The sequence below is a fragment of the Lagopus muta genome, chromosome Z (assembly GCF_023343835.1).
Source record: "Lagopus muta isolate bLagMut1 chromosome Z, bLagMut1 primary, whole genome shotgun sequence".
Classification (NCBI taxonomy): domain Eukaryota; kingdom Metazoa; phylum Chordata; class Aves; order Galliformes; family Phasianidae; genus Lagopus; species Lagopus muta.
In genome coordinates, this window is record NC_064472.1 from 29,626,503 (window position 1) to 29,641,666 (window position 15,164).

Sequence of the window (15,164 nt, forward strand, 5' to 3'; positions counted from 1 at the left end):
TTTTTTTTCTACAAAATCATACAGAACATTTTTAGATGAGAAAAAGGGAATATGTTCAATCTGGGTAACTAGCATATCTGAAGCAAGAGAATTAACAAATCAACAGTGTAAATTTCAAATGCTTTCGCACAGAACTGAGACTTTACATTTTTATTCTAAATAAAGTCACATTACTGTATTTAGCTTTTACTGTTATTTCTGGGTGTTTCTGTGAAACAAAAGAGCATTCTCACTACTAGAGTCGTCCCTGTTATTCTCGAATATACTCACATTTTCTCACTAAAACAAGTTGCTTTCTGAAGTACAATGAATGTGCTTATTTCTTTTTTCCTCAGAAATGTTGGTGTAAAGACTTAAGACTGTAAATTCCTATCCTCCATCAGTATCGCTGACCTCAGAACAAACCCCACAACTGGCTGCAGGCATTCAACATCCATCACTGCTCCTGAAACCTAATCTTTCAGTGAAGGACAGCTGCACTGGGCAGTAGTTAAGCAGCTTTCTAAGATACACTATCATCCCAAAGATAAATAAATAAATAAACAAATAAATAAATAAATCTTCCTGCCCTGCATTCTGAATACTGTTTTAGGAAACCCTTAATGTGTGTACTCCAAGCCAAACTATTGACTTTTATCTACGCGTGAGCAGAGAAAATTCTAATCTAGTGAACAGAAACAATGCTTTTAAAATTTGATTCTTCTTGTAAGCAAAATATAGCCTTTTGTTTATTGATTAAAAAAAAAAAAAAAAAAAACCAGCAAATTCATACTTTAATACACAGTACACCTGTAAGAAGGATTTCAATAAAATGTGCCATACAGTGTAAGGAAATTATGCAGCTCATGTTCATAGCACAGAAAATCTAGGCAGGAAATTTCTGGTCCTACATTTACAAACCATCTTTTTAAAAAGGACATCCCTGTGTATAATAAATTCCAGATAGGAAGAAACTCCTTCCTTTAAGAACAGTAAAAAGTAAAAGAAATTATAAATGTGATTCACAGATATTTAATTATTGAAGTGAACACAGATAAAATAATCCTATCTTTGTATTCATTGCAAGTAATTTTGACACACATCTTTCTCATTAAACCCTTCTTTCTGGCATAAAGAGAAAAAAAAGTAGGTACATTTTCCACACATTTTAGTAACTTTAATAAGATTACTCCTGATAAAATATAATAATAAAGTAAAAAGCATTGTGTTAAAAGTTCAGTAAAGGATATGTTCCTCATTTTTATAAAGGATGCAGAAATCTCAAATTTGAAAATTGCAGCGGAGACAGGGGGAAGAAGAGTGGGGGAGAAAGGAGGGGCAGAAGCAGGGGGCAGAAGCGTGGGGAGGCAGTCTCTTTATTTCTTGGGCACTGATTTCAGATTTTGGAGAAAGGCTTTATAATACAACATAGCCTATAGATAGTTCAAAAACGGTTACAGATTTTTTTAATCTAATCAGTACTGTAAAGCAAGTGGAATTATCAAGTTCAAACTTTGAAAACAATTATGAAGTTTGGAACACCTGAAATATTGTGACTGGAATGTCTGAATTGTCCTTTACTGAGTCAAAACAAGTATTAAAAAAGCCAGGTTTCAGATAAAACCAGTACATGAACAAAGCTGAGACTCTGAAATTGGGATTGAGCATGTTTACAAGAAGAATATATAATTTTTCATCAGTTTAGGACCTGACCTGTTAGTTTCAGTCAGGTTGGCAAGGACTAAATTCATTATGAGAATCAGCCAATTCTTCCACCTAAAAAGTCAGATTTTACACATCGCTTACTAAACTCTGACACACGGATACGCAATTTCCAGAACACTACGAACTGTAAAAAAAAAAGGAGCAACACACTTGCCTGCATTACCGCATCTGATGAACTGCTTGGAGCAATACTATGCATTATCCGACTTCAACATATGTGAACAGTTCAGCTGGCACTAACTCGGACAACCATTTTGATCATCTGCAAACAGCAACTTATTTTGTATACCAGTGCACTGATTCCCTAATTAGAAAATTATTGGAAAACTCAAATAACTTTGCTGTGTTTAATTATATAGAAGTACAGCACAAGGCACTATAGCATATTATGACATGTGCTCAAGTGTTATAAGACAAAGTGCCTGAAATTCCATCGTTTTGTTGTCTTATACAAAGGAATTTTTCAGGAGGAAGACATAAAATACACAGGTATAAACAATGGATTTGATCTTCACAAAAATCCCCGTATTTTCGTGTTTGGGAACTCTACTGCAAAATCAGCTCCCACTATCACCTTACCATTTGTGTATTTTTAATTTATTTATTGGGTGGGAAATGTTACTGTGCTACGGAGCTTACAGAAAAGGATATCATGGAATTAAGCATAAGACACTTCAAACTGCAAGCCCTTTTATTTTAGAAGAGTGTAGACTATGCAGATTTACTGATAGATTTAAAAAATAAACTGATAAATAGAATAGTTACTGTGAATAGATAATTCTATGAATGAATTTAAATAACTGGAATGAATAGTAACGATCTTCTAAGTAGCAACGCATTCAGTATTTATGCAATAATTTACTTAATGTAACCATTTTATTTGCAAATAAACCATCTTATTTTATCTCTATGTTCACTGCATTTTAGATGACCATTTTCTATAGGAAGGCATGAACATGCAGTGTTTTAATAAATATTATCAGCTGCAAACCAAAAGCCATCTGAGCTTTTTAAATGTAAGCTAAAATTGTGCAATACTAGACATATGGTTCTATCAATGCACAGCAGCTTAAACAACGAGTGAAGTGAAGCTTATTGGAATGGAATTTACAGGCAAAGCACTCTCATGCAATTCTTTTATACACCGTAAGATTTCTTCAATTGTACTGGCACTTTCAGTGTAGCAGATCTCCAAGAAAAATAGCTATTCGTATTTGTTCCTATTTATTAAATCACCAATAGTATATTAGAACATGGATTCCAGCTTTAGGTTAACAAATTGCCATGGTACATTCATTCGCTAGCCTCGTTTATGGCCATTCGTAAAGAAAATTACTGAGCAGATAATGTAGATAGTTCACAGACTATATGAAATTTAGTTTTCATTAAAATATCAAATGTTGACCATTTGAGACCAACTGTTATTAAATAGGTCTAGAGCCTAAGCAATCTCTTGTTAAAATACTAAGAGAATTATGTATCTTTGCCTTAAACTGCCACTATCAGTACCTGTTCCTCAAGTGTTAAAAAACAGGAGGTTAAAAAAATTGTCTTCATCTTATGCTGAAGTGAAACACGATGGTTCATGGTCCTGTACTATATTGTTTCTCTTGATATTCAAAGGACAAATGAAGCACCTAACCCCTGCATTTTGGAGACACCACGTTAGTTTACCAACACTCAGTAGAACTTAGAGTTTTCCTCAGATGTCTGCCTTTGCACAAGACCTTTAAAGTGTAAAATTCCATCAGGATTTTACATAAATTCACACACACATTTCAAAAAACTAAACTCGGTCAATATTTGCACAACTTGTCAGAAATGTGACAAGAAATCCCTTTCTGTAACTGGTCCAGCATCGTATGAAATATAGAACTATGCAGTTTTAAAGAAAGCTTATTTAAAAAATCACACAGCACAAGGAGACTGCATTTTGATTGTACGACCTTACACTGATGCGGCTTGAAAATCCTTTTAAATAAGAATTTTTAAGGAGCTTAGAAATGGAAGTTTATTTGGAAGGAAATCCAATATGCAAATATTTCAGCTGTGCTCTTTTACAAATTGTCTGTCTTGTTGATTTTCAGTTTTTTCGAACTGACAACGGAACACTGTAAGCATACTTGACTTTATTGCTTAATGTCTATCAAGAATGTTATGGTTTGTCAACTTTAAATTTCTGAAACTGACATTCAAAAATGTACAGCTCATCTCCAGCCCAGATCCCAGAAATGCTGAGTACTCTCTAGGCAAAGTCTTAGAGACTGCACACTTGCAAACTTGTGTAAGACTTTCAAAGCTAGTTTATATACACCATCAATCTATGTCTGTTCCCGCCTTAAAGTAATCCTGTTTAGTTTATCAGTTAACTCTACACTTGCATTGTACAGTACCATTACTAATCTAATAGAAGAAACACAAAAGCAACAAACCTGATTTCTTCAGCTTACAGAAAATACGAAATGCACAGAAACATACGAGTCTGACTTTGTCCAAAATTTGCACCTCCCAAGTCAGCATTATTTCCCAGCTGCCACAGTAGTCAGGAGTGCAAGGAGGAAAAAACTGTATTGGACAGCATACAGGACTGGGCATACAGATGAAGGAGAGCAAAAAATCTCCAAAATTATACATAAATTGTATGTATGTCTTCAATAACAGCAGTCTCATTTGTTACTAAGGAATAAGTGAGTGACAATATTGTTTTTGATGTTAGTTATCTGTGGAAAAAATGTCAGGTGAAACTGTTAGCATATGCCATGTACTGGTATGTGCTGTACGAGAGCAGTTTATACAGGCCCCTAGTGGCTTAACACACACAGCAGAAGATGAAGAGGGATTCCTTTTCTGGCTCTTGTAGTTTTTGTCTGTGCTTTATTCAAATGTAGAAATGAAGGGCAATTGGAAAAATGAAAGCTGCATCACTAACTACATTAAAAACAGTGGGTATTTCATTATTTCATACACTCCCATATCTGTTTTTATAAATCATCCCGTAGTACTAAACACTGACTTATTGTCCTTCATTTAGTTGCTGTCAATGGTGCTTTTTGAGTTACATAACAGTCAGAAAAGGATGTTTAATTCATATTACTTTGTTCTATTATTTTAAAGTTAACGTGACTGGTGAATCTAAAAGTAAATTCTAAGATACTTTATTGAAGTCTAAGAATACTGAAGCAGTATTTTCTTTTCCACACTATTCCTTACAGATTGCTGTAGCACACACAAACAGTAATGAATTCCTTAATTCCTTCTTAGAGTAGAAGTCTTCTACTTAGGCAAAGCTTTCAGCACTTAAAGTGTATATAGAAAAGCTATACATCATTTCTGCACTGAAAGAAATCTAAATATACTTCACCATATTACCACAAATGACAAAACTAAAATTGGAAAGCTACTCCTGTAACAAGTCTCATTAAATCCCTCTTCCTTTCTAAGTAACTCATTTCCTTCAAAATTCCTTGCTAATACATCTACAGCTTTTAATAATTTTGACTGGTCAAAATTGGACAGCTGAATTTATTAAACTGGACAGAAGTAAATTCTGCACATTAAAAAACAAAAACAGCAATAGCTGATTTTATGAGGCTGATTTCAGAGAAACTATCCAAAAAATTACCACCTGAAGTAAAATGCAAGTGCATATGTAAATGCAAGTACATCATGCTTAGGAGAGGGAAGAATCTTTTCTTCCTCAGAGTTGCACTGTTTGAGAATTTTAGGAGCTTTGTGTGCTTTCAACCAAGCAGAAAGTCATATCATATGCTGTACATTTTTATACCAATGTAAGAAAGTACTAACCATTATAACATTAGAAAGCACTAACAGGTACCAGAGGATGGAAAAATACTTTACATACTATACATTTTCCTATATCTGCAAAAAAATTTACAATAAACCTCCCTATTATTCACAGAAGGTGGAAGCAATCTCTGAAAGTCTAAGACAATAATCATAACTTCCTATAATACATTCTAAGTTTATGAAAATATGGCTTTTATGAAAAAAGCTCACCTCTGCAGACAGGAAACTCTAAAGCGTATGTACAGACTCATCTCGAAGAGAGCAATTTAAGGTGACAAGTGAAGGAGCACATAAATACTAACCTCTAGCTGCTCTGTGTAAATGAACTGACCCTTTTACATATGTCAGAACTGGGAACACAAAAAACTATCATCCCTGCGAAGAAAGTATCATGCCTCTGTGAAGCAATAGCTATGCAAAAGCTGGGCAAAAAAATAAAATACGCATGACAATAGTCTGAAGAAGTACCAAGCAGGAGCAGGCACTCAAAAGCTATACATCCAAGGGTAAGTGGCGGCAGCTTAAACAAAAAAATTCTGTGAGAGAGGGAGGGAAGAAGGGAGGAGGTAGAGAGAAAACGTGAAAAAAAAAAAAGAATTCAGTGAAAGGGAACAACTGTTTTGTTCGCGGGTCTGGGAGAGTCTGCTCGCAGCAGAAGTCCTCGTAGAGGGAGAGGGAGCTGGTAAGTTTTCTGAACAAATCTTCGAGCCTCTACATCAACGCTAAGAACGCTGTTTTCAACCCGATGTGCTCTTTTAAGTGGTTTCGGGACAGTAAACAAAGAAATTAAAAGCCTAACCAGTGAAAAGCTTTGCATCCCCGTGCCTCCCTGCTCCGCCAAGACAGGAGGAGGAAGAGGAGGAGAAGAGAGCCCTCCTCGGACCGCAGCCGGGAGCCCCTCACGGCCTCTCGCCCCACGCGCCCGTCACTGAAGCAGACGCTTGGCCTCAGATCCCTCCTGCACCCTCCCTCCTCCACGCTGATTAAATGCAATAATTAATATTAATAATTCTTCCTTCAAAGCAAACGGCCGAAGCGTAATTCATGTAGATTTCCCCCCTCCCTTTTCCCCCCCCACCCCCCCTCCCGTGCAGAGTGGCAGTTCAGTGGAAACGTCGACTCTGATCAATCACTTGCCCTCATCCTACCCCCACCCCCCGCCGCACACCACAACTCTCCTCGTTTCCCAAGCAGGCCTCGCTGTTGGGCTGGATCCCGCTAGAGAGGAGCGGAGAGAAGAGAAGAGAGGGCTGGCAGCTGCCTGAGGGGAGCCCCGGGGCAGCCGGGGTAGAGTCGTGCTCGAGGCACACGTGTGCCGCGCTGCACACACGCACACACACCCGCACACACACAATCTTTAAGCGTGCTCACACGCACAAACGCGCCGAGAGAGGTGGCCGCGATGGAGCGGCAGTGGAGAAAATGGGTCAGGAGAGAAGCGGTTACCTGGTCATGCTGGCTCCCCAGTCCCAGCGGCAGCCAGCGCCGCTGCCTGCCCGCCCTCCACCGCCGCCGCTTCCCGCCGCCACCTCTTCCCGCTGCTACCTCTTCCCGCTGCTCACGCTTGTCTCCGAAGGCGCCCAATTTAATCCAAGCTCTGCAACAGCAGCAGCTATGAGCGGAGCCGCCGGCCGCTGCTGCCGGCACGGGTGCGAGTCTCACACTCCGGCGCTGAGGAGTAGGAGAGAGTCAACGAGAGTCCGAAAATCCAGCATCCAGCAGAGCCAGGTCTCCGCCTGCCTCTCCTTCGAGCGCCCCCTCTCCTTTCCTCTCCTCCGCTCCGCTCTTTTTTTCTCCTTCTTCCTGCGGCGCTGGCTGCTGCTGCTGCTGCTCCCGGGCGCGCTCTCTGTTCCCGAGCCGCTGCTCCGTTTCCCCTCCTCCTCCTCCTCCCCTCCTCCTCCTTCTTCTCCTCCTCCTCCTCCCCCTTCTCTCTCCTTCTTCCTTCCCCCTTCGCCTTTTTTTTTCTTTCTTTCTTCCTTCTTCTCTCTTTCAGCAGATTATTTGACTACAAATAGCAGCGAGGTCGCCCACCCAGGTTCCAACTCTACCGGCCATCCTCCGGGAGAAGAAAAAAAAAAAAAAAAGAAAAAAAAAAGAAAGTGCTGTGCAAGCAAATTCAAGGGGGGATTGCGCGGGGCGTACAAAAATCCTGGGGAACCTTCCTCGAGAGCCCCGGCCCCTCCCTGCCCGCCCGCTCCTCCGAGGGAGCGCGGGGGCAGCGGGACAAGCGGTACGGCGAACGCGCTGCTGGAGATGGCACTCTCTTCCTCCCTCTGTTTTGTGCGCGGTTTGTTGGTGGTGGTTGGTTGTTGTTTGTTTTTAATCCTCTTAGGCTGTGTGGATCGCAGGATATGTACGGCCTCGAGTGTTGGGAAAAGCTTGTTGCCGACCTCTGGGAGAGTGAGGGAATGAGCGACGCAACGAGCTCTGCCTGGATGGAACAGCAGCAGCCAGCGCCCAGTCTAGCCTGCCCCGCCGGCTGGAGGGGCACGCGAACCCCACGCCGAAAGAATACACACACACACACACACACACACACACACACACACACACACACACGCGGGGGGAGGCGAGGCGGAGAAGGAGGGTGACGTCACTTCGCTCCGGCCCGGGGCGCATCCCGGCGGGCAGCGGGCGGGGCAGGGCTGGGCCGCGCTGCTCCTGGCTGTCCGGACCCCCCGACTTTGGCAAGTCGCGATGCTCGTCGTCTCCCTCCCTCAAAACTTCCCTCGGTAAGTGGATTTCTCAGAAATTGAAGTGTTTCTTCAGCGGAACATCTTGCTCCGTTTTACGCGCGACTGAAGAAATGCTTGGGGTTACCGGTTCGAGGAGGGGTGTCAGGAGGTTGTTAGGAGCGTTATTACAAGGCGGTATTGGCGCACGCGGTCGCGGTTGTACTTGGAAGCTCTCTGAACTTCTCCCCAAGGAACGGTCAGATTTCGTGCCCGTGGAGCTCTAAGCTGAGCTGAGAAAAAGTTGCTTTTCTTGTCCCATCTCATCGAACTCTTGTAAAGAAGAAAGAGTGTATAGGAACCAGATGGAAACAACAGGATTTTGACGAGAAGTCTTTCGGAATACTTCACTGTTAGCAAATAAGCCTCTTCAGAAGCCCAGAGCACGTATCTTCCATGCCTCAGATCCTCTCGTGTAAAAGGGTAGTAAGGTGTCAGGATGAACACAATAAAACACTTGTCAGTAAAAGCAGCAGCAGAAGTCCCTTAGGATAGATGGCACATAACTGGGCGTTCTGACTTCATGATTGTGCAATGATAGATGCATATTTTCCAGGCTGTTACTTCTGTCCTGGAACCAGACTTCCCAGTACAGCTGTGAAGCCCCTGACTCAAGTCAGCCATGGAGATCCTGGCAAACTTTGTGGCAGATAGTGGCTACTTTTCAGAAGAGGAGAGGTGTTACAATACTTTCTATCATACAATGATATTTTATGTCCACTGGAAGGTAGTGCTGCCATAGCGAAGCCTATTTCTGACAAAAGCCAAGATTAAACAATGTTCCCTTCCAGTCCTATAAATCCCTGTCTGCTTTTGGCACTTCCACTTACAGAATGAACAGTAGTACCCCACATAATTTTACTCTTAAAGGAGCACTAGCCTCTTCCAAATAATCTTCCAAAAAGCTGAATGACTTTGTACGAAAACAACTTTGTTTGAAAAAATAAACATGAGATGTAGCATTGATAACTAGTTTTCATCTTGTCAGAAAAGAGTATTTAATGAAAGATGAAGTGTTCAACTAGCAGCTTCAAAGTAAAGCAAGCAAAAAAAAAAAAAAATCAAATTGTTATTTTATCTTCATTGAAATACATGTGATTTAAGAAAGCAAAAATTCTCACCTTTGCTCCCTTGATTCCAATGACTGCAAGAGTTGTTATGTGTTTTGAAATGGCAATTCTAAATAGGCATTTCAGGTTTTAATGTCATGTCCCAGCACTTTTTATCACTGTTCTTAGCTGTTTTAGTATTCTTCAAACTGTGATCCTCGCGTGACATTGAATAATCAAGCAATAAAACCATGAGTTTTATATTTTTCATGTGGTATCACAATGTGGATGTGAGTTTTGGGACTACATTTAGCTTTCCATTATCTTAAAGTTACTCTTTTTCCTGTTCAGTAAGCAACACTGCATGCATCAGGAACAAATGTATTTCATCCTATTCAGTATTAAGCAGATGTAGTAAATATAATTGATAAATTTTCCAGATTTTGTAGTGATGCCAAATAAATTATAATAATAATATTAAAAAAAAAAAAAAAAAAGAAAAAGAAAAACCGAAAACAATCCAAATTCATTACTGAAAAATAAATAAATAAGTAAAAAACATGAAGGTGTGATGTATTTAATATTTAGTGTGTATCATGCCTTGGTGTCATCAGTGATTTTATACATAGGATAGTAGTGCACTCCTATACATACCTATGTGTATATACACTCATATACATATATATATAAAATTAAAGGTGTATTACATACACCTATGTATGTAATATAATATATATATTATATATATATGTTTGTAATAAAGGTGTATTACAAACATATATATATAAAAATTAAAGGTGTATTATCAAATCATATATATATATATATATATATATATATATATATATATATATATATATATATATGATTTGATAATACACCTTTAATTTTTTTCTTCATTATCAGAGGAAATATAACATCAAGGAGCATAATTCATCCATTACAAACTACATATTAAAGTGTATTCTTTTTCTTTAAATATATATAAAAAAATCAAACACAGCCTTTTACACTAGTTTCTATTTTTGCCAAGATTGCATCAGTACATTACTGTGAGATTAGTGTGCCACTGACTTGGGAAAATGTAAAACATTTACACGTCTTATTGACTTTGAAATATTTTTTGTAAGATGCTGAACAATCTCTAAGATGGTAATTAAATTAGGTTTGGAAGATTTTTATTTTTATTTATTTATTTATTTTGTGGGGGAGAGGTAGAAGGAAGGAAGCACCTTTTCTGTTACCTGAAACTGAGTATCACATATTCCTTCTGACTTTTTATAAAAAACATCTTTCTCTCATCATTCAAAGTTAATTATTGAAACCCTATTCACCCGTTCATGCACCTACTATGTATGTCTTCACTGAGGCTGTATACTAGCAGCATAATTTTTATTTTGAAGTGCAGAATGAATGTGTAGATTTAAAATTTAAAAGACAACAGAGGAGAAGAACAAGCTGGTGGCTTCCTTCAGCTCATCAGAATGCCTATCTGTGACCATACCCTGGGTGACTTCTGTCATAACATTTAAAATGTAACTCAGATGACTAGCCATATTGCCTCATTTCTCAGTCTCATGAATTCCATTTGTTAAATTGTACTCTATTAATAGTTTGCAGCACTGTGTTCCTCTTGGCTGTTCTTCCTTGGATTGTGTCTCTGGTAAAAGGTATCCCACTAAGCTCTTAAGCACAGTAAGAAGACACTAACAACTGGAATCAGTGGACCAGTGGACATGAGATCATGAGATTACTATACTGCAAGGAGTGGAGGAATTAAAAAAAAAAAAAAAAAAAAGTTATTTGCTACATTATTCTCTCTTTTTTTTTTTTTTTTTTTTTTTTTAAATGTGCTATGGTATGCATTATGGTAGTTTTATTATTATTGCAGTTATTTATGAGTAATATATGAAAAGGTGTCAGATGAACTCTAACAGATGATACATCCCAAAACAACACTGATGCATCTGTTATAGATTGGCTTACAAAGTGACTACAATAAACTTTCCTGAGTTATTATTGCACTCATATTTGAAAACCTGCATTTGTAATCCAGAGATATGGTGAACTATTATTATTAAAGATAATAGAAAGTTCTAGATAAGTAAACACGTGTTGTCTATGTGCAAAAAACATATTTCAGTAACAACTGAGTACAAATCTTTTAAATGCTGATTCAGTACATCAGCAACCTTAGCAGACATCCTTTACACTTGTCTTTGTTTTGTAAACCTTTGTGATTCATTTGAATTTCTTAAGTGAGGAAAGTTGAGTAGGAAGAAGAAGGCCATCTTAGTGTAATTATTGATGACAGTTTTTGAACATTTGCTATTTTTGTATCTGCTGCCTTAAAGAAATGCGGGTTTATATTGTTGTATGATCTACCTGGAAAGTTTTAAATTCATTTCAGAGATGGACTCAAATAGTCTCAAATCCTGATATATTCTTTGCTGTGGAAATTAGGATTTGTTAGGCAGAGAAGATTGACCTTACTGTCTCTCCTCTGGAAAGGGGAGCAAGTAAAAGTCAACTACTTACTCCACCACAGTGGTTAGCCAGTAAGATGGTCTGTATTTGGTCCTGCGTCTTTGCTCTGCAGAGCCACATCACCACTACATGCTGTACCACAGACCCCAATCCCCATGGAAAGAAGCTAAGTTAGCAGTGAAAGGTGTGAGATAAGGGAGGTAGAACCAGAAGGTGAAGTACATAAATACAAAGTAATCAGGCTTGATTGTTTCTACCACTAAGGAAGAAAAAAAAAAAAAAAAAAAGGGAATAATTATAGAAACTTGCATTATGTCCTTGTGCTATTTTTAAAATTTATTTATTTGTTTATTTACTTTTTAAACCAAAAAGAGCTGAGAGCTGGAGGCCTAGAAAACTAGTAATTAATTGCATAGTTCATGAAGATCTATAGGGACTTGGAGGTGATGAAGCAGGATGAGCATTATCAAAGTGCACTAGAGTATTTGCCACAAACTGAAAATAAACAGCACCATATGTAGTGAAAGCTGTAAATAAGATTTGTAGATAGAGGAGCTTTGTCTTTTACTGCTAGAGTATTTGGGGTATTTTAGATGTAGTGAGAACTCTGCTAACAATTTAAAAAGAATGTACTTAGAGTACAGAACACAATCTGGTGCTATTTTTCTTTAAAATATCATGCATGTATATGCAATGCATGTACGCACACAGGTGCAGGAGGTCTGCTTCAAGATTTGTGTTCCGTTTGAACACAGTACAATAGGTGTTAGGTGTTCATTTTGTTATTTGTTTGTTTTATTTTTCTTATTTTCCCTTTATTTTCTTCTTATTTCAAAATGTAGCCTTCATGGGAAAAAAGTAGTCTTAGCTTATTATGACAGCAGCAAAGAACTAAATGAGAGATGTGTGATATTTTCTGTTAGAAAAGGAAAATGAGATCTAATAAAGGAAAGAGTGGATAAATGACAGCTAGCCAGTTCACACCTTTGACTACAATCAGAGTCAGCATACATCAGCTAGTGTAGTAATATTATATGACTGCTTTCATGATCTAGGGAAAATAAGACACCATTTTGCACCCGTAGATCAGAGATCATAGTTATGAAACTATTCGGTGTAAGTCCTAATAGTAAGTAGTTGAATTCAAGTACTTTAAAACTTAGGAATAAAAGGAAGTTGCTAACAAATTTACACATCTAAAAGATTGTTTTATTCTTTTGTTTGAATACTATCTTCTCATTTTTAAGAAAACACTTTTTGCTTAGTTTATGTATCTTCCTCTATAGAAAAGTTTCTGAGAATACTTCATATAAAAAAGAGGATCTCTACACAAGAAGTTGATCTAAGTGAAGCCTCGTGAATCAAAACGTTCCCTCCTGCCAAATGTTAAGGAGATTCAAATCACAGCATTGCATGTGACAACGCTGTGCTATCTGACAGCTGAGCAAGGAGTAGAGGGAAGAGTCAAAGTCTTGGTTTACTTTCCAGCTTTGATCTGTTGCTTCTTGACTATAGAAGCAACTATAGAATTAATCTCCTCAGTCATCTGAGATATGGAGTGTATCTCCATATGTCTCATGTTACTTCCCTTTCTCTACTGAATCAAGAGACACAGACAAGCACTGAAAGGAAGGTACAAGACACAGACTTGGTAGTGCATCTTTATGGACTTTTGCAGGATAAAATGGGAAAATGGAAAGGAAGAATATAAAATGAAATCCTTCTTTGCATGTCTCTCCAAAACATTACTTGCAATTAAAATTGTGATATCGTCTTTGCTTGTGTAAACATTTCATGAACAACATGCTAAGATTCTAGAGAATTAAAATAAGATGTCTCTGAAATGATCTTTGTAGTATCCTCTTCAATCTGCTTCAGGATTGCTAAGTTGAATTCTCTTTTGTTGAACCAAATTGATTCATAGATATTCAGATTATTATTTTTCCCGAGACCATAATTCCTAAGATCTTCAGATAATATGTTTCCTAGTAAAAACAGAGAAAATTTTATGTGACTTGATTATTAGTATTTGGATGGGAAGTCTCAGCCAACAAGTGTCTAAATTGAAAAAAAATAAAATAAAATAAAATAAAAAAAAAAATAAAAAATAAGAAGTCAAAGATGCTTAGAGAGTCTTGTCTAGAGCCACATCCAGATGGCTTTTGAAGATCACAGAATCACAGAACTGTAGGGGTTGGAAGGGACCTCCTGAAATCATCGAGTCCAACCCCCCTGCCAAAGCAGGTTCCCTAAACCAGATCACACAGGTAGGCATCCAGGCAAGACTTGAAAATCTCCAGAGAAGGAGACTCCACCACCTCCCTGGGCAGCCTGTTCCAGTGCTCCGTCACCCTCACTGTAAAGAAGTTCTTGCGCACATTTATGCGGAACTTCCTATGCTGCAGTTTCCGGCCGTTTCCCCTTGTCCTGTCTTAACTCACCACTGAAAAGAGTCTGGCCTCGCCACTCTGCCCCCCACACCTTAGGTACTTATAGACCTGGATCAGGTCCCCTCTCAGTCTTCTTTTCTCAAGGCTGAATAGACCCAGTTCACTCAGCCTTTCCTCATAGGAGAGATGCTCCAGGCCCTTCACCATCTTCGTGGCCCTCCGCTGGACTCTTTCCAAGAGATCCCTGTCTTTTTTTGTACTGGGGAGCCCAGAACTGGACGCAGTACTCCAGATGAGGCCTAACCAGTGCAGAGTAGAGGGGGAGGATCACCTCCCTTGACCTGCTGGCCACGCTCTTTTTAATGCATCCCAGGATGCCATTGGCCTTCTTGGCCACAAGGGCACACTGCTGGCTCATGGCCAACCTGTCGTCCACCAGGACACCCAGGTCCCTCTCCACGGAGCTCCCCTCCAGCAGGTCATCCCCCAACCTGTACTGGTGCATGGAATTATTGCTCCCCAGATGCAAGACTCTACACTTGCTTTTGTTAAACCTCATCTGTTTTTTTTCTGCCCAGCTCTCCAGCCTGTCCAGGTCTCGCTGAATGGCAGCACAGCCTTCAGGCGTGTCAGCCAATCCTCCCAACTTTGTATCATCAGCAAACTTGCTGTGGGTGGCCACTATCCCCTCATCAAGGTCATTGATGAAGATGTTGAACAAGACCGGACCCAGCACAGACCCCTGGGGGATACCACTGGTTACAGATCTCCAGCCAGACTCTGCACCACCAAAAATGACCCTCTGTGCTCTGCCAGTCAGCCAGTTCTCAACCCACCTCACTGTCCACTCGTCTATCCCATGCTTCCTCAGCTTTGTTATAAGGATGTCATGGGAGACAGTATCAAATGCCTTGCTGAAATCAAGGTAGACTACATCTACCGCTCTTCCCCCATCCACGCAGCATGTGACAACATCATAGAAGGCCACCAGATTG

General features: G+C 39.2%; 1 protein-coding gene across 13 annotated transcripts in view; it reads right to left on the reverse strand.

Annotated features, from left to right (window-relative positions):
* The window catches only part of PTPRD (protein tyrosine phosphatase receptor type D), a 1,217,200-nt gene that overhangs the window by 357,286 nt on the left and 844,750 nt on the right, over window positions 1-15,164 (reverse strand). The window contains exon 1 of one of the 13 annotated variants that reach the window (XM_048930992.1): window positions 6,958-7,349. The exons of 9 other annotated variants lie outside the window; for them this stretch is intronic. The gene's annotated coding sequence lies outside the window, so the exon portion shown is untranslated. Of the gene's footprint in view, window positions 1-6,957; window positions 7,350-15,164 lie in introns of those variants that run through there. 3 more of the 13 variants (XM_048930993.1, XM_048930996.1, XM_048930994.1) reach the window with 3 other exon arrangements.